The sequence below is a fragment of the Onychomys torridus genome, chromosome 3 (assembly GCF_903995425.1).
Source record: "Onychomys torridus chromosome 3, mOncTor1.1, whole genome shotgun sequence".
Taxonomy (NCBI): Eukaryota; Metazoa; Chordata; class Mammalia; order Rodentia; family Cricetidae; genus Onychomys; species Onychomys torridus.
In genome coordinates, this window is record NC_050445.1 from 155,628,447 (window position 1) to 155,648,109 (window position 19,663).

The following is a 19,663-nucleotide window of genomic DNA, read 5'->3' on the forward strand; positions in this document are numbered from 1 at the left end:
GTTCCTTAAGTTATCTTGGGGTTACATTATTAGGGGCATTTAGATTTAATAACATCCTCTCTTCCTACTGAAAGAAAACCTCAATCCTTCACCAAGTGATTAAATCTCCAGTCATGTTTGGGGCTGTAAGGTCTGTTCTTCTTGAAGGACTTTCCCAGAGCCTGTGTAGTATTTGCACACTGTACTTTTCTTCACGATTATTTACTTTTTTCTTTTTCTTCTTTCTTTCTTTCTTTCTTTCTTTCTTTCTTTCTTTCTTTCTTTCTTCCTTCCTTTCTTCCTTCCTTCCTTCCTTCCTTTCTTCCTTCCTTTCTTCCTTCCTTCCTTCCTTCCTTCCTTCCTCCCTTCCTTCCTTCCTTCCTTTCTTCTTCTTTTTTTTCTTTTTTGGTTTTTTGAGACAAGGCTTCTCTGTGTAGCTTTTGGAGCCATTCTGGAACTCACTGTCTCAAACTCACAGAGATCTGCCTGCCTCTGCCTCCAAAGTGCTGTGATTAAAGGCATGTTCCACAACCACCCAGCTTGATTATTTAATCTATTTCACATGAGGAGCCTGAGACATACTTGGTGAGCAATGAATCCAACAGTGTGACCAACCTCTCTCCAAAATAAAGTCTACATCTCTCTCATAAATTCTTATAGTCAGCCAGGCGGTGGTGGCGCATGCCTTTAATCCCAGCACTCGAGAGGCAGAGCCAGGTGGAACTTTGTGAGTTTGAGGCCAGCCTGGTCTACAGAGCGAAATCCAGGAAAGGTGCAAAGTTACACAGAGAAACCCTGTCTTGAAAAACAAAAACAACAACAACAAAAAAAAACAAAAAAAAAACAAAAACAAAAATTCTTACAGTCAACTTAGGCTCACAAGGAAAACTGCAATGAAGAATAGAATTTCTCACAGCACCTCATTGTAATTATTCTCACATAGCTTAAATTCTTGCTCCTTTAACTTTCTAAGGTAACACAATGCTTTTAAAAATTATTTTTAAAAAGTACTCTTCATCACAAACTGCAGTACTTAACCTCTTTCTACTTATATGTAGAAAAATATGCCTGTGAATCATTAATCTTAGAAAGTTTCAGTATCTATCACATTTTATAAACTCTTTAAAGACTTATATTTAATTCTTTAAATTGTTTGTCTGTGCATATATATATATATATATATATATATATATATGTATGTGTGTGTGTGTGTGTGTGTGTGTGTGTGTGTGTATAAACGTGCATGTAGTACTCATGAAAGCCAGGTGAGGGCATCAGTTTCACTTACACATAGAAAAACATATCTTCAGAGCTTTACCTTTTGCATTTGTTATAGACATATATACACCAGGAGCCTGTGGTCTAGCAGCTTGAAGTGCCCTAACTCAGAAGAGGTGGCCAGCCTGTGATAAAATCAAGATTTCTAGTGGTTACATAGGCTCCACTAAGAAGGAAAAGTCATCCTAACCATGCTGAGGACAAGCAGCTGAAGAGGATTAAGAGCTGGGCATCTCATCTCTTCTCAAACAAATACAAATGTGGTGCTTTAACAAGAAGATAACAAGTAACACAGGTTAAACCTCTGGGAATCAAATAACTTCCATATTCCTAAAATTTCAACATTAAATCATACATATTAAAGATGTTTACATGGGCTGGGCAAATAGCTCAGATATTTGCTGCTCTTGCAGAGGATCTGAGTTCAGTTCTCAGCACCAATGTTAGGTGGCCCACAACCACATAACTCCAGCTCCAGAATAACCAACCAGTGCCCTCTTCTGGCCTCTACAGGAACAGCATGCATGTACACACACACACACACACACACACACACACACACACACACACTTGAAAATTAAAAACAAATCTAAATTATGATGATAGAAAACACATCTCAAGATCAATGATTCACAGCCAATTATAACTGATATATTTATTTCAGCAAGGTTATATTAAGTTTTAAATTCTTGCAGTTTGTGTGCATGTGTTTGTGTGTGTGTGTGCATAAGTGTACACAAGACACCCATAATATGACTCAGACTTGTTTCAGTAAACATAATACCATGAATATTTTCATGTGATTAAAAACATTATTCAAAACTGTGTTATTAGTTGTATAATTTCTTGCCATATAAATATACTCAAAATTTATCTTACCAGTACTTTATTATTGAATACTTAAGTCAATCCCAAATTCTTCCCATTATCAACCTCTGAAAATGAAGATATTTATAGAAATGCTGCCTGCTTTTTTATGATTTCATTAAGTTATAAATTCTTAGAAGTGAAATCTGAGATCATGTCATCTCGGCCCTGATATTATTCTCTTATTTCCACCCCTAAGAACTCTCCCAAATTCATCTTCCACAGTAAGAACACTTTTGCTTGCTCTTTTACAGCTTGCAATGGTCATGTGGTGATGTCCTAGCTAACACAAGTGAACAGTAGCGTGGAAACTTCCAGATGAAGTCATTCTGGGAAGGAACATGCTTTTCTTCTTAGGATATTTCCTTCTGGGTATAAATATGATTTTATCTTACTAGGGCCAGTTGACCTCCTTCACAGTGGTCCTTACCTCCAAATGTCCCTGTCCCTGTGGTTACCTACATCATGGCTAGTCAGCCAAAGGATCAAAAACGCTTTTCAACTCTAGGTTTATGGTCAAACTTTCAGTTCCTGACCCAAAGAACATTCTGTATTTTTTTTTAAAAATACAAACAAACATGTCATAAATGCATGCCCAGATGTCCACAAACTGTTTCTGCCAGAAAATTGGAAAATATTTGTTTGGCTTCAGCAAAATTGCTTTTTGTGGGGGGTATGCGTTTACAGAAACATATCCTAGAATATTGAACAGTCTATGGAAATTTTTCTAACATGTGTGACAGACCCAGTGTGACCCAGAATATTTCTTTTGCAACAACAAAAAAGTAGCAACAAAGATTTGTAAAACCTGTTTTCAATGGAGAATGCAAGCTTTCTGAATCTCAAACATGGATCTCAGTGGGCAGGGAAAGGTGGTTCTCTCACCTGAATTTCAGTGCAGATGCACTGCCTTTCCCTATGATCATGTCCAAAACTAAAAGCCAGCTATCACTGGAATGTAAGACTATGTACCATAAATTTTACATGTATCAACTCCATGTATTTGTGACTTCTAATGTAAAAATGAAAGATGCCACATCAACTTCCATTTTTGTAATGTAGCAACTGATTTTTCAAAGGTCTGGAATGTGTTTTTTAAATGCACCCTGTTCAGCTTCAAAATCCTGTAGCTGGCATCCTTAGCAGAAGGAACGCTGGAAAGATGAAATTGGACCATTAACGGTGCGCTGTACCACTTAGCAAATATATGAATATATGACTCTTAGAAATAGGAGTTGTCCATGGTTTTTCAAAAATAATTTGTATTTATACATGTAAATTTATGCTTACAGAAATTTACATATACAAATATAATAAAATTATGGTTTATGAAAGAAGAGGCATTATCTTGCCATTTTCAAGCCACCAGAACCAAGAGAAAAGGTCTGTGCACACTCAGGTGCTTCTCTGCTCATCTCCTCACCTGTTCATGTCTGACTGTCATGGAAATAGGCCATGAATGCTTTAGCACAGGCTAGACTGTGGCAGACTCTTATTCCTGAAATTGTTTAAAGGAAGTTCTTAGGTGTCTCCTTAGGTCCTTTCTGTGAATCCTTTCTGAAGGGACATTGGAAGTGAAATCGAAGATCATGATAGAGCTGTGGCAGACACAGCAGAAGTTCAGGAGCTCCCATGCACACCCCTTGCTGTACACTCCATGACTACACTGCCACTGTCCTTTAGGGATGCCCAGCATTCTCATTCACGTTCTTGTGGTCAGTCTCTCTCCCCTCCCCCTCCCCCTGTGTCTATGTTCAGGTGGATATGCATATAGGTACACATGTGGTAACTGGAGGTCAGCCTCAGCTGCTGTCCTCAGGAACAGTTCACCTCCTTTGAGTCAGGGCTTCTCATTGACCTGAACCTCATCCATTGAGTTATACTGGCTGGCCAAGAATGCTAGGGGTCTGCTTATCTCCTCTCCAGCCCTGGAACCACAAGCACATGCCATTACACCCTGTTTTTCACATGGGATCTAGGGATCCACCTCAAGCCATTATACTCAAGAGGCAAGCACCTAGCTGTGGATCTACCCCTAGACACTCCTATGCCATCCTGATGCCACAAAACTGACTGTGTTCCTGGTTTCCCTGGTTACATAAAAAAGAAAAGCTCCTGTCCATCAGCTGAGATTCCTCAGAATCCAGCTTACTTGGCATGGTGAATTCAGGCTGGGTCTTTCCATTGTTGGATCTGCTTTTTTGGTTGTTGGCTTGTGATTTTAATTGCCAGGTCAATGGCATTGGTGCAGTGTGCCATCTCTTCTTGAGTGTGATTTTAAGAAAACAGGTGTCCAAAGGCCACCAAGATGACACAGAGAACCCTGTTGTAGAATATTATTTTAAGATGTGTTACATTTGTTAATGCTGTGATTTGTTCAATGATGCAAAGCTGTGTTGCATTCTTTTATGTTGCATTTGTTTAACTCTTTCTAGCTGTGTTACCGTGCCTCTCTAAAATACCTGATTGCAACTGGTATTGCGATTGGTCTAATAAAGAGCTGAATGGCCAACAGCAAGGCAGGAGAAAGGATAGGCAGGGCTGGCAGGTAGACAGAATAAATAGGAGGAGAGATCTGGGAAGAGGATCAAGGAGCAAGAAAAAGAGAAGGAGGATATCAGGGACCAGTCACCCAGCTACACAGCAAGCCACAGAGTAAGAAGTAAAGAGAGGTATAAAGAAAGATAAAAGCCCAGATGCAAAAGGTAGATGGGATAATTTAAAATAACCTGGCTAGAAATAAGCCAAGCTAAGGCTGGACGTTCATAAGCGAGAATACGTGTGTGTGTGTGTGTGTGTGTGTGTGTGTGTGTGTGTGTGTGTGTTATATTTGGGAGCTGGGTGGTAGCCCCACAAAAGTCAAAGAGCTTCAAGTTTACTTAGAGTTTGCTTATAAAACAGAACCCTGTTGTTTTGTGAGTTTGTCGCTTTCTCTACTACAAAGTTCTGCAAAGAGAAAATGTTATCCCAGCTAACACTGAAGAGGAAATGACAGCATTAAGCCTAAACAGGGACTGCCAATCCACAGTCTGCGAACTAGAATACAACTCTGTGAAGAAAATGTGACTCCCAATGCCTCTGCAATTGTCTTCCCTCAGCTCAATGAAAGGCCACATTTGACCAAAGATCAGCAGATGACCAAAGTCTCATTTACCCCAAATGAAATAAACTTTGTCTCAGCATGTCTTTAGGTAAAATTTACAGGGTACAGTAATTTCTCCCACAAGAGGGAGCCTGTATTTTTATATTTTTGTTACAGGACAAATTGATTTGAGAACAAATTAAATTATGAATTTTTTTGAAATGTTTACTAATGTCAGCATCTTTATGTCAGGTTAAATTAAAAAAGAATCAGATTTCCTTTTGCATATCTTTTGTAATACATCAGGATGCCCAAAGACTGGAAAGATAAAAGAAATTATTAAAAATATTTTTAATACTACTATGACTTGTTTTTTTCATATGTTAAGAATGACTATGTTACTGTTACAGTCCAGGAGAAAATTCCATTTCATTTGTAGAAATGTTAGTTGTGTAAAAGTGACTTGAATTATTATAAGTGCTACAAACGTCAATTTAATTACAGAGGATGAGAAATTAGATTTCCATCACCACCTGATTGGAGAGGGGAAGGCGCGCTGTCTAAAACAGTAGTTTTCTTTGCATTGACTGGAAAGGAAAATCCCATTTTGAAATGACCAAGATCCTCATTCTTGCTACTAGGAGCCAGGACTTGCTGGAGCAATGTTGTAGCCGCCATGAAAGTCATGAGTTGAGAGAGAAATACAAACTTCTTTCAAACCAAACTGAAAAACAATAGCAAAACAATAACCCACGACATCAGTGCCACCCTACCCTTTACTCTCTCTCAAACAATACCCCGAACTTCTGAGGCTCTAGATGAATAAATATGTCCTGCATTTAATCCAAGCAAAATCAATTCATCAGTTTAAAAATGCCTTTCTTAATAAATATGTGCCTCCTGAAAAGTAATCAACACCCAAAACGCATCCACTCAGGGCATTGGATCTGTCACCTGCAGAGACCAAGAAAAAATCGCACTAAACTATGCTTGGTGACCCCTTTGTAAATGCAAGGAAGGGCAGAAAGGGCCCGGACCCTTCCCAGTGGCCCCTCCTCACAGCTCCTAGAAGGCCCACAGGTGGTAGGGCAGGAAGTCAAGGAATAAAGAGTTAATGCTGCTGTTCTTCCGGAATTCCAAGCTGCCCATTAAATCATTGTTTTTCTTCCCACTAGGGACAGGGGACCTAATGGACCCAAAGTCAATACCTTATAAATGACATAAAAATATATTCATTTTATGGACTAATGTGCACTGGTGCAATCCTATCTACACCTTCTGCTTTCAAAGGAAGGGCAGGCTCATTTCTACCAGTAAAAGCTTACTCAGTCATGCTGTGGACAGGCTGCAGAACACACTGTACTCTGAAGCCCAAACGCAGGGAAAGATTAGAGCTGCAAAACCATTATTGTTGGAAACCCTAGGCAGGAGCTGGCAGGCTGGTGTTCCGAGCTCACTCAGGAGCTGCGCTCAGGGGGCCTCCCAGAGGCTAGCCATATTCTGAGCAGGCTTGGCGAGTCTCCAGGTCACCATCTTGCCCAGAACATGTACTTCATGTGGTTCAGAGTGCATCAATGTAGCATGAGGAGAATTAAAAAGCAAACACCGTTTTCATTTAATAGTTGATTCTACAATGATTTTTAAGAACTTTGTTGAGGAAAAGGGACCAAGAGGTATAAATGCTCATTAATATATCAAGAAACACCGAACGAGATCCAACAGAGGCAGGGGCTCTGTGGAGATGAAAGAATTCCATTTAACAAATAAAAAAAAAAAAATCACTGAAAGAGGAGGGCAATTTGGGGTGGTATTATTTTACATACTGAATAAATACTCAAGGAAGTCTATGTTTACAGAATATTCCCCAAACTAAAGGAACTGACTTGATTTTTAAAAACTATTTTTATCATAAGAAAGGTATAACACTCATTTAAAAAAAACTCAACTTGTTTTATAACTTTAATTTGAAAATGCTTTCCTCTGTCTTCAGTATTTTAACAATGCCAATTAGAGGGTAACCTTGTTAATGCAAGGAACCCTGCAACTCCAAGTACAAGTTAGCTGTGGGGTGGGAGGGAGGGTGGGGTGTGAGGAGGTGGGAAGGCAACTGTAAGCTGAAAGATCTTTTCTCTGAGAACAATATAACCTGCCTGGCTTTACCATTGTACAGGGTACAGAGTAAATAGCCAGAGACTAATAAATATGAAAAGCAACTTTAAAACAGATGTTTCTGAGAAAATTCTAGCAACAGGTCAGTATGAGATTCACTGTTCGGTTTTACTAGTTTAAAATTCATATAGCGATAAAATAAAAAAAAATTAAACTCACTGTTGTTCTTTATTCCATTTGCCAAGCAGAGTCATTTATTCCCTATTAGATGAAGTATAATAGACTGTATGGAAAGGGTCACTGGCCTGCCATTTAATGATATTGCCAGCTCTGATCTGCATTTTCCCGGCAATGTCCCTCAACACAGAATAAATGGCTGATCCCTTCACAATAACAGCTGATTTCTATTTATTAAGCTAAAAAGGTCACCATTTTCTATGGCTGGGCCGCCCTGCACTATTGATAATTTTATGCATAAACAAATGGAAAATTTGTGCCACATAAATATGCATTAGCAATTACTTTTTACGCTTGCTGCATGCAAATGTGTACCTCGCAGGGTCTGGGAGCTTTTGTTTTAGCTCTTGGACACAGAAACAAAAGAGCACAATAAACAATTTTCAAATTGCCAATCAATAAGCAATGCAAATTCTGAGGTAAATGGCAAAAAAAAATTTTTGTTCAAAGATAACAGGACCAAAGTGAGAGGGTATATGAGGGGGTGGCTTTTTATAGGATTTTTGTTCCTTTCCTGTTGCTAATGAAAAGGCTAAGGTCCCCTTGACACAGACCAGCCAGGAAGGCTGGTCCCAGAGCTGATGCCAGATGGGTAAGTAGAAAATACACACATGTTGAGTAAACACACAGCATGCACCCCCACAAGGGGCTCGGGGTGAAACCTTGTTCCTATGTGGCATTTTGGAGGCACCACCTGCTCAGAGTTCTGTTCAGCTCCAGATAGTTAGAGAAGTTCGAATTTGGAGTAGTTTAGGATGAGGCACTGTAGACTAAGACGTCAGAGCTCCATCCCTCCGTGTTTAGCTGACCTGTTTCGTTTGCTCACTTGATCATTGCTGTTCTGTTCTAACGTCAGCATCAGCAGCAAAGGGGCAAAGAGTGCAACAAAAGAGCTATGGGTCTGGAGACACGGCTACAGGTGAAGAGGGATTTCTGTGCAATCCTGAGGACCAGGCCCCACACCCAAAGCCATGTGACAAGTTAGGGCTCCTGCAAATGCCTGGAACTCTGGGTCTGAGGGATCCAGTATTCTATTCTGGCCTCTGTGTGTGGACGGACACACACACACACACACACACACACACACACACATGCACTCAATTAATGCATACATACATACATAAATATTTTAAAGAAAAAATAAATTTTAGGGGCATTCTTTCAGAAACAGATATAGAAGGGGTACAAGAGCAGTTTAAGAAATAAAAGGAGCCTGTAAAATGTTTAAGAACACATACTTTAAGCCAGGGGGTGGTGGTAGCGCACACCTTTAATCCCAGCACTCGGAAGGCAGAGGCTGGTGGATCTTTGTGAGTTCAAGGCCAGCCTGGTCTACCCAGTGAGATCCAGGAAAGGCGCAAAGCTACATAGAGAAACCCTGTCTCGAAAAACCAAAATAAATAAATAAATAAATGAAGGAAGGAAGGAAGGAAGGAAGGAAGAAAGGAAGGAAGGAAGAAAGAAAGAAAGAAAGAAAGAAAGAAAGAAAGAAAGAAGGAACATATACTTTAACTGCAAATAATTCAAGAATAGTATCAGAACTCAGGAACACACACAGAGGAGCAACCTGAGAGACACACCCCTCAGAGGGAAGATGCATTACCTAAGTTGAACACACAGTGGAAGGGTAAGTCAAGAGCAGACCGACTGCTGTCACAGTGTCAAGGATTCTGTGGGTTCTTAATACTGTTACTGAAGCTTGCATTTCAAGGGCAGAGGCTCAAGGAAGTTGTGAGACTCGGTAGTTCCTGGGTCCAGATCTGGACTCACACCCCTCGGGGGTGGGGGACAGCACCTCTAACAGCTTGGCTTCTAACCCTGCTGTCTGTAGCTCCCTCTGAATACACCCATGTAGACCCAACTGTGACAGTTCTTCCCAAATGGCCAAATGGCTTTGCCTTTGCATAAATCAGCCAAAATGTATTTGAAAAATAAATTCAGGGTTTCTGCAAGTTTCTTTAATGAACTTATTAAAATACTTAAGCTACTATAAAATATACAGATACTAATTTGTTTGTTATATGGATGTACCTTCTTGCATTAACACAAGTCCACTGAGAGCAGACCAGGGCCTTCATAGTCATCTGAGAACAGAAAAATATTTTGTGATCCTCATCTTGATCTTAATATGATTAAATCTTTTACTGTCACACAGGATTAACAGGGCTTCCTCACAAACTGGGAAAGAATTTTGAGCCTAGATGCAAATCCAAGGCAGTGGTGGGAGAGCTGTGTCTTGTCCCAACCATGATAAGGACCCTGAAAGTCTGTCCTCACTAGAGAAGGCTGTGTAGCTTCTAGAAGAATTCTGTCCCTGACACTGTCAGTGTTAGGAATCCAGTGACGTTGGGGCTTCAGAGAAGGCTCAGTAGGTGGGGGCTTTCCTTGCAAGCCTCGGGACATAGGTTTGAGTCCCAGAGCCCATGTGAAAAAGCTAGGCATGGTGGTGCATGCTCAGAATTCTACATGCTGGGTTGTTAGAGCCCAGTCTAAACTATTTGGCAAATTTTGGGCCAGAAAAAGATGCTGCCTCAAAACAAATAAAATAATGGTGCTTGTCTAAGGACCAACAGCTGATGTGTCTTCTTGCCTCCACACATATTTATATACACCCAAGGAAATCTTGAGAGGGATAATAATAATATAGTGACTTCATGTCAATAAGAAAAACAGTCCCCTGGAGAGATCATAGAGTGTATCACATGTATGAAGACACATGAAGACCTCCCCCAAACTTGACAGTTGACTCAATTATGAAAGTGTTATTTCCAATACTAAACTAATTTTCTTTCCCTTAGCTGCCTGCTGTGGATATCACTCTGTATAAATAAAGTGCTGATTGGCCAGTAGCCAGGAAGGAAGGATAGGGTAGGCGGGACAAGGAAGAAGAGGAGGCTGGGAACAGGAAGGCTGGGGACAGACACTGCCAGCCACCATGAGAAGCAACATGTAAAGACACTGGTAAACCACAAGCCATGTGGTAAAGTATAGACTAACAGAAATGGGTTAATTTAAGATAGAAGAAGTAGATAACAAGAAGCCTGCCACAGCCATACAGTTTGTAAGCAATGTAAGTTTCTGTGTGTTTACTTGTTTGGGTCTGAGCGACTGTGGGACTGGCCAGTGAGAGAAATTTGTCCTGACTGGGCCAGGCAGGAAAACTCTAACTACAGCTGCCTTAGTTTCCATGTTGCCTTAGTTAAGATTTCTATTCTGTGATGGAACACCATGACCAAAAAGCAAGGGAGAAAAGGGCTTATTTGACTTACACTTCCACATTGTAGTCAATTACTATGAAACTCACTCAGGGTAGGATCCTGGAGGCAAGAGCAGACGCAGAGGCCATGGAGGAGTGCTGCTTACTGGCTTGCCCCAATGGTTTGCTCAGCCTGCTTATAGAATCCAGGATCACCAGCCTAGGGATGGCCTCATCCACAAAGGGCTGGGCCTCCCCCATCAATCACTAATTAATAAGATGCCTACAGCTGGATCTTATGGAGCCATTTTTTCCAATTGAGTTCCCCTACATTCATATAACCCTAGCTAGTGAAGGAGACAGAAACCAGCCAGGATAAGCGTCTTCCTCTCCTGTGCATTCTCTTTCCTCAGTCTTCAGAGACTAGCATACAGAAGTTTGAGTATGGCTCATTTTACTATAGACACACATGAGCTCATTGCTGCCCTCCCTGCAGGACAAGGATCCCATGACCATCCTACTCTGACTGATCTCTCACTCTCTACACAAGGTAAAGATTTCATACTATAATTGTGACAGATCCAGATGAAGGAAATGTCATCCAAAACTTAGAACATAAGTGCATGGGAAGGGTGTGCACAGCCAGAAGTGCATGGGAAGAGTGTGCAAAGCCTGTCACATGATGCACACTGCTGCAGCCAGGGCCTCTTCTTTCCTCTCTTGCCCTTCAGATGATACCCCTTCCTTCATTACCACACCACCCCCATACCGCCATGTCCTACACACACTGAGTGCACGTTCTACCACTGACCTGTACCCCTGTCCCCAACCCCATTTTTATAACAAGGATACCTGAGTGATTCAGAAAGCCATAGAGCAATAGAAAATTCTGGTGAGATCCTGTGCAGGGAGCAAAAGAGCCAGTGTCTCACTACACAGGATGAAGGCTCTGCAGGCCTCTTGGGATGATCTCTGGGGGCAAATTTCCTGACATTCCGCTTAAAAGTCTGGGTTTCAGCATACCACAAGGGCATTTGCTCAGCTATGTTCGTATCAGCTTTGTTTGTAATAGCCAGAACCTGGAAACAACCTAGATGCCCTTGAACTGAAGAATGGATAAATAAAATGTGGTACATATACACAATGGAGTACTACTCAGCAGAGAAAAACAATGACATCATGAGGTTTGCAGGGAAATGGATGGATCTAGAAAAAAATCATCCTGAGTGAGGTAACCCAGACTCAGAAAGACAAACAAGGTATGTACTCATTCATAGGAGAATACTAGATGTAAAACAAAGATGACTAGACTGCTACACAACTCCAGGGAGGCTACCTAGAAAACGGGACCCTAGGAAAGACACAGGGATCGCTGAATGACAGAGAAATGGATGAGATCTACATGAACAACTTGGACGACAGTGGGAGTAATGAAGGGCAAGATTTGAAGAAGAAAAGAAAGCTTAGGGGAGCAGGAGATCCCAGCTGGATCAAGAACAGGAAGGGAGAACAAGGAATAACAGACCATGATAAATGAAGACCACATGAGAACAGGAATAGGCAGAGTGCTCGAGAGGTCCCCAGAAATCCACAATGACACATTCTCTGTAGACTGCTGGCAATGGTCGAGAGAAAGCCTGATCTGACCTAGTCTGGTGATCAGATGACTAAACACCCTAACAGTCGTCTTGGAACTCTCATCCAATAACTGATGGAAGTGGATGCAGAGATCCTCAGCCAGGCCCCAGGTGGAGCTCCAGGTGTCCAACTGTCAAGAAAGAGGAGGTCTACAAAAGCGTGAATTGTTGAATCCAAGATCACAAAAAGCACAGGGACAAATAGCCAACCGAATGGAAGCACATGAATTATGAACCAACGGCTGAGGAGCCCCCAGCTAGATCAGGCCCTCTGGATAAGTGAGACAATTGAATAGCTTGAACTGTTTGGAAGGCATCCAGGCTGTGGGACCAGGACCTGTCCTTAGTGCATGAGCTGGCTGTTTGGAACCTTGGGCTTACACAGGGACACTTTGCTCAGCCTGGAAGGAGGGGACAGGACCTGCCTGTACTGAATCCACCAGGTTTAAATGAATCCCCCAGGGTGTCTTGGTCCTGGAGGACATGGGAATGGAGAGGAGGGGTTGGGGTGAAGGTGGGGTTGGGGCAGGAGGGGGGAGGACAGGGGAACCCCTGGCTGATGTATAAAATTAAAAAACATAATAATAATAATAAAATTAAATTAAAAAGTCTGGAATTCAGTAGAACAGAGCAAGGCATGAAAGTGCATACATAGGTGTAGGTAGGTCTCTGTCTGCTACAGAATGATGTTCCTTAGGGGGGAAAACACACAGATAATTACTAATATTTGTAGTGGGTAGCCATTCTAGCTTTGATTTGGAAGTACCACCTCCTTTGAGGCTTCAGTAACTGTCACGTCTACAAGGCAGAGCCGAAAGAGGACCCCTGAAGACCCAAGATCCAGATGGGCGAGCTTTCTTGGTTCCTGGATCCTGCACACAGGAGCTAGACCATGCAGAGTTCTCCAGAGAACACCGCTGGACTGTGCTACACCTTTCCCAGACCCTGTAATTTATCCCTTCACTTGTAAGTTACCCCACAAAATAAACCTCCTTTTTAACTACGTGGAGTTGCCTTCATATTTAAACCAATAAATATTTTTGAAACTAGTCTTTGAGGTGAAAAAATAGACATATATCCACAAGCTAGAACCTTAATCTGCTTTGATACAAAGCATTTCTATAGACATATCAAAGACAAAAGAAAATGTTTACTTAAAGGGCAATTAAAAAAACTAATTTAAAAAATAATTTTGAGGGGCTGGAGAGATGTTCGGTGGTTAGGAGCACCAGCTGCTCTTCCAGAAGATCTAGGTTCAATTCCCAGAACCACAAGGCAGCTGACAGCCATCTATGACTTTAATTCCAAGGGATCTGACTCTCTCTTCTGGCCACTATGAGCACTGCATGCATGCGGTACACAGACATCCAGGCAAAAATAGCCACACACATAAAATAAAATAATTAAAATGTTATTATTATTCATTGTATGTAGGAGAGAGAGTGAGGATATGTGTGTGTTTGCACACATGTATGGTGGTTTGCATACTGTGAACCTCTCTGTGGCTATGGATGGAGGAGGACAATTTGGATATCATTCTGCAGACCACCTACTTTTGGTTTTCAGACAGGTTCTCTCACTAGTAGGTCTCACCAAGCAGGCTAGGCAGGCTGGCAGGTCAGCCAGCCCAGGTATCTACTTATCTCGGCCTCCCCACCCACATTGCCGGGACAACAACTGTGGGCTCTGAGGATCAAACTCAGCCCCTCATGCTTACACAAGCAGTTTACTGATTGAGCCATCTCCCTAGACACCATGGTTTTGATGGCCGTAGGACAGAGATGTGGATTTCAGTGCATTCCAAGCCATACAGAGTCACCCAGCAATGAAGTTGTCTGAGTGAGGGCAAGAGGTTCAGAGTTGAAGCAGGGGGACTATGCTCACACACAGTGAGTCACTTGGCCCTTCAGAGCTGAGGCAGGGTATTCTATATTTACACACAGTGAGTGAACTATCCCTTGTTAATTTCTGCACCCAATAATCTTTGATACAATCCCTTAATCTGACTATGCCTCTGTTTACTCAGTTTCCAAGTCATCCAGACACCCTCCAGGCAAAGTTAGAAGATGAAACTGATGGGATGGCCTAGAGGTGGGGCTGGGCTTCCTGAAACAAATGGGAAGGCTACAGGTCACCTAGAATTTAAGATCAGTCCTAGTTGGAAGTGATCTGTCTATTCAGACCTATGCTGTCCAGGCTGGAAGCTAACTGCCAAACACAAGGGGGAAAAGAGTGACTGCAATCAGCCTTTTGAAGGCCAGGGCAGGGTAGCACTGTTGATCCCCAGAACCCATATAAAAAGGCTCAATGTGGTGCTGTGCTCTAGTCATTCCCAGAACTGGGGGAGCACAGACAGGAGGTCCCCAGCCCCATTGAACAGTCAGACCACACTGCTTTGCAAGTGTCATGCCAGTAAAAGACCTATCTCAAAAATGAAAAACAAAACAAAACAAAAATAGACAAAAAAAAAAAACAAAACCCAGAAAGATACTTGATGTAGTCTTCTGCCCTCCACTGATAACCTGCCCTCACATGCCCAAACTCACATGCACACATTAATGCATTCCCTCATATGTAAGCACTCACATGCATATACTCATGCATGCACTCACTCATATTCATATACATGCACTCACGTGCACTCATGTGCATGAACTCATGCATGACTTAATATATACTCATGTGCATTCACTCACATACACACTCATCTGCATGCACTCACACACATGCACTTACATGCACACACTCATATGTGTATAATCACATGCATGTGCTTCCCCAAAGGTTATAATCTCAAATAGAAGGAGGATATTCATTTTTCACCTATAGGTAGAACTCATAACAACTAACCAAGTTTCTTTAGAAAAGTATACAGCATCTTCAAATGAGTCAGACACAATTAAAGAAGTGTTCCAGTTAAGTAAATGTCACGAACTTCTCCCTTTTAGAACCTCCAGCTGTCAATCATAGTTACTGCTTGGAGACTGTGAACACATGAACAAAATCCTTCTGCTCCTTGAACAGAGAGTAATGCTCCTACGCTGCCATCAGCAGGTCTTTCCACCATGCCTGTCACAGTGACTGGCGACTCCACACTTGCCAACCAAGAACACAGTCAAGCCAGCTCCAAAGGGTCAGCTTCAAGGAAAGTGACCTTAAATCTGTCTACACAACACCCTGGGGCTCCTCCCCTTAATTCAAGGAATTCCCAAGACAAAGTCACTTTCTGTGATTTGCTCCCTGTCTAAATGTTCTGCAGGTCTTTAGGCTTGCTCGGGGCGGACACTTATACTTGGTGTGGTTCTCAACCCTTATCTCAGGCCTGGCAGGGTCTGCCCCTTTCCTCCAAATTAAAAACCTCATAGAGAAGATGATGACTCCACCCCAGGTCACACAGTTATAACACAGTAGAGGTGAGGTCACATGAAAGTGTGAACCTCTTTCCTGCTCACACTGACAGGTCATGTAAGAACTCCCAAAGAGCAAACTCTGAGATCTCTCACAGCATGGGACAATCGGCTTCTTTCTAGAAATGTATGATTATCAGAGTTACATTACATTAACTGCCTTCTCATTCATGGATAAAATAGTTTCTACTGGTGTGATGTGTGTGAGTGTGTGTAAGCATGTATGTGTATGCATGCATGTGTTAGTGTGAATGTGCATGTGTAAATATGTATGAGTGCCTGTGTTAGTGTGTGCATTTGTGTGTATGTGTGAGTGTGTGCATGTGTGTGACTGTGTGAGCTCTAGACATGCCCCTTCTCTGCCACCCTGATGCTGGAATTGTATCACCCGGCCTGGCTTTTACATGGGTGTTAGAGATATGAACTCAGCTCCTCATGCTTGCATGACAATTATTTTACAGACATCTAACATGGAATTTGGGATAACACTGTACAGCTGATCATTCTTTTATATTCACTGGGGAATATTAGGTGATGTCTAAGAGCAATATTTTTTAAGTTAAATAATTAGTTAACTTTATGTGTTTTGCCTGCATATCTATCTGTGCACCACATGTGTAAGTTACAGACAGCTGCAAGCTGCCATGTGGACTCTGGGAATTGAACCTGGGTCCTCTGGTAGGACATTCTTAACCACTGAGCCATCTCTCCAGACCCCTCAAACAGCAGTCTTACATGGGGACTAGGCTGGTCTCAAGGTTTGAACACCTTAGGCAGGGCATGCTTCTCAACATCTCTAGGACACAGGGCCGCTCCCACAACTAAGAACTCTCCAAAACATAGGAAGAGTTGAGGTGCATAAACCCTGGGTGGATGACGCTTTATTTAAAGCACCTGATTTTGACTCTTACTTTTGTTACATAATCATAGTAATGCTTTCAGAGTGTGGCATTTCCAGGGTGCTAATGATGGGTTTGGCACAAGGCGATCAGCTCTTGCCTCCTCCCTAATTCCACTCAGTGCCCCATGCCTCCTCTTTGCAGTTCGAGGATACACTGAGCCGTGGTTCAAGTGACAGAGGTCACCATTACCGAGATAAATGGATCATAAAATCACTCATCATAGTGTTTAACACACTTTGCAAAGAAGAATGTTAAAAAATAAAGCAAGCAAACGGGGGGGGGGGGGGGGGTGGCCAGAACCATCCATGTCAACAACGTGAAATGGAAATGGACATTTATTTGTAAGGAAAAGAGTGACCTCTGAGCTTCTGCTATGTAGAGTAGCCATCAAAGCCCTCCCAATGCAGTCCCTCCTTTAACAGTAATTTAGGGTTCTGCTTACGTACCATTAATGATGAATAGTACCCTCTTCCTAGAGAAAGCTGTTGTAGCTCTACCCTGTTCCCGATGCTCACTTAAGTTATATTCTCAGCTGTTTCCTACAGATGGAGCACAGGCTATCCCTATGCCCTTCATACCAGTCCTCATATCAAGCAAAGAAAAGCCCTGAGCATCTCTGTCCAGAGTAAAGGGCAGGTCTGCCTGTATCAGAAACACAATGTCTCACTGAGGGCACCAGTGAGGCATGCACTCTGGTCCAGTAGAGAAGACCCCGACCCCCCACATCTCTATTTTTCACCCACTGAAGGACAATCTCTCACTATTTTACTCATAATATGAGAATTAGGGCTTAGCATGCCAGTGGGCTTGCCCAAACTTCAGCTGGCACTGTTTCTCTGAGGAAAACACAGCTCTGCACCTGATCTGAGAGTTTATAATCTTCAAGTAGCATCTAAGAAACCTCTCCAAGCTGCATAGGTTTAACATAGGACAAAAAATCTCCAGCCTGTCCCAAGCAACATGATGAACAAGCCATTCTTATAAGACAGAATTTTATTGACACATGCAAGTCAGAATGGCCAGGTATCTTTTTTTGTTTCTTATTTAGGAAGCAGGAAGAAGTGACCATAGGCTCTAGTATCTACAGATACCTTTGAAATGATATCATACATTGTTAAGCTTGTTTCAACAACAAAAATATGCATTTGGCTTCTAGCCATACAGGGTAAGTTATTCCAAAGGCTTCAGAAAATGTGTTTTAAATTTGGGGCATTTCAGATTTTATATATACACAAAATGAGGTGTCTTAGGAATGGGAGCCAAGAAAAAAATGCAAAATTCTCTTACGTTTCAAGTATGCCTTATACATACAGCCTCAAGGTGATTTTCTGTCATACATTTAGTGCACCTGGGTTTAGATCGCTGCTTGTTAAGTGAAAGGAGATGTGGGATTTCTTTTTTTCTTTTTTTTTTCTTTTGCTTGTAGTTTTGTGTTGACACTCTGAAAGTTTTGGATTTGGTGGCACCTATGATTTCTGATTTTTCAGATTTGGGATTCCTAAGCTGTCTTTATGATGGTCGGAATGAGAACCTTGCATGTGTGGGCCTCAATGTGGGCAGCCTTGCAAGCACTTTGGGCAACTCATCATGAAGATAACACTAAGAACTCTGGCACAAATTCTCACTCATTCAACAGGACAGAAGAACTTAGCTGAGTTAAACAACTTGACCAAGACCTAACAGCAGGTCAGTGGGAGGCCCAGGATGTAGCCAATGTCTTCTCTGTTGTTCCATCTGAGCTACACACTGGTGGCTCAGAGGTGCAGTCCATTGCCCCAAAGTGACATAAATAATGAGACAAGTCAGTTGAAGAGCAATGTAAATGGGACTATGATGGGGTATGGATAGAAGGTTCTAGAGCAAGGAAGGGCCTCAGCTGTGGTAGTATTGTGTTCCTCAAAATATTGTGCACCCTAATAAACTTATCTGGGGTCAGAGAACAGAACAGCCACTAGATACAGAGGCTAGAAAATGGTGGCACTCAAGCCTTTAATCCTAGCATTCCAGAGGTAGAAATCCATCTGGATCTCTGTGAGTTCAAGGCCTCATTGGAAACAGCCAGGCATGGTGACATATGCCTTTAATCCCAGGAAGTGAGGGCAGAAAGCAGAAAGGTATAAAAGGTGTGAAAACCAGGAACTAGAGCTGGTTAAAATTTTAGGCTTTTGATCAACAGTTCAACTGAGATTCATTTGGATAAGGCTTCCAATCTGAGGAAACAAGACCAGATGAGGAACTGGTGAGGTGAGGAAGCTGTGGCTTGTTCTGCTTCTCTGATCTTCCAGCATTCACCCCAATACCTGGCGTGGGTTTGTTCATATTAATAAGACCTGTTAAGATTCATGCTATGGGTGGTGGTGGTGGTGGCGGCAGCGGCGGCAGCGCATGCCTGTAATCCCAGCCCTTGGGAGGCAGAGGCAGGTGGATCTTTGTGAGTTTGAGGCCAGCCTGGGCTACCAAGTGAGTTCCAGGAGGGGCTCAAGGCTGCACAGAGAAACCCTGTCTCGAAAAACAAATAAACAAACAAACAAACAAAAAAGATTCATGCTACACTCAGCTTTCTCTGGAAGCCAATGATAAGTTCCCAGACAAAACTTGAACTAAAGTCATGCCTAAAGGATGACCTGGAGTAGACCCTCTGAGAAGGGAGGGTCATCTGGCTCCTGACCTTCACTTGAGGAGACAGAAGCTTGGGTGCAGGGTCATGGTCACATAGCTATTCTGGCCCTACTCAGTATTCCCCACTTTGTAATAAGCACCAAGCAATGCTCAATAATATCGACTACCTAGGCTGTTGAATTATTCCTCTTCTCTGTTTTTTAAAAAGATAATGTTCTTGGGTGTTGGCTGCTGGAAGAGGTGCAGTAGGACACAGTTTTATAACATTCACCTCTTTCTAAGATTGGCACAGCAGACCACAAGGTAGTGAAGGGGTTAATAAATCACTCGGACATTTGAATGTTATTTTT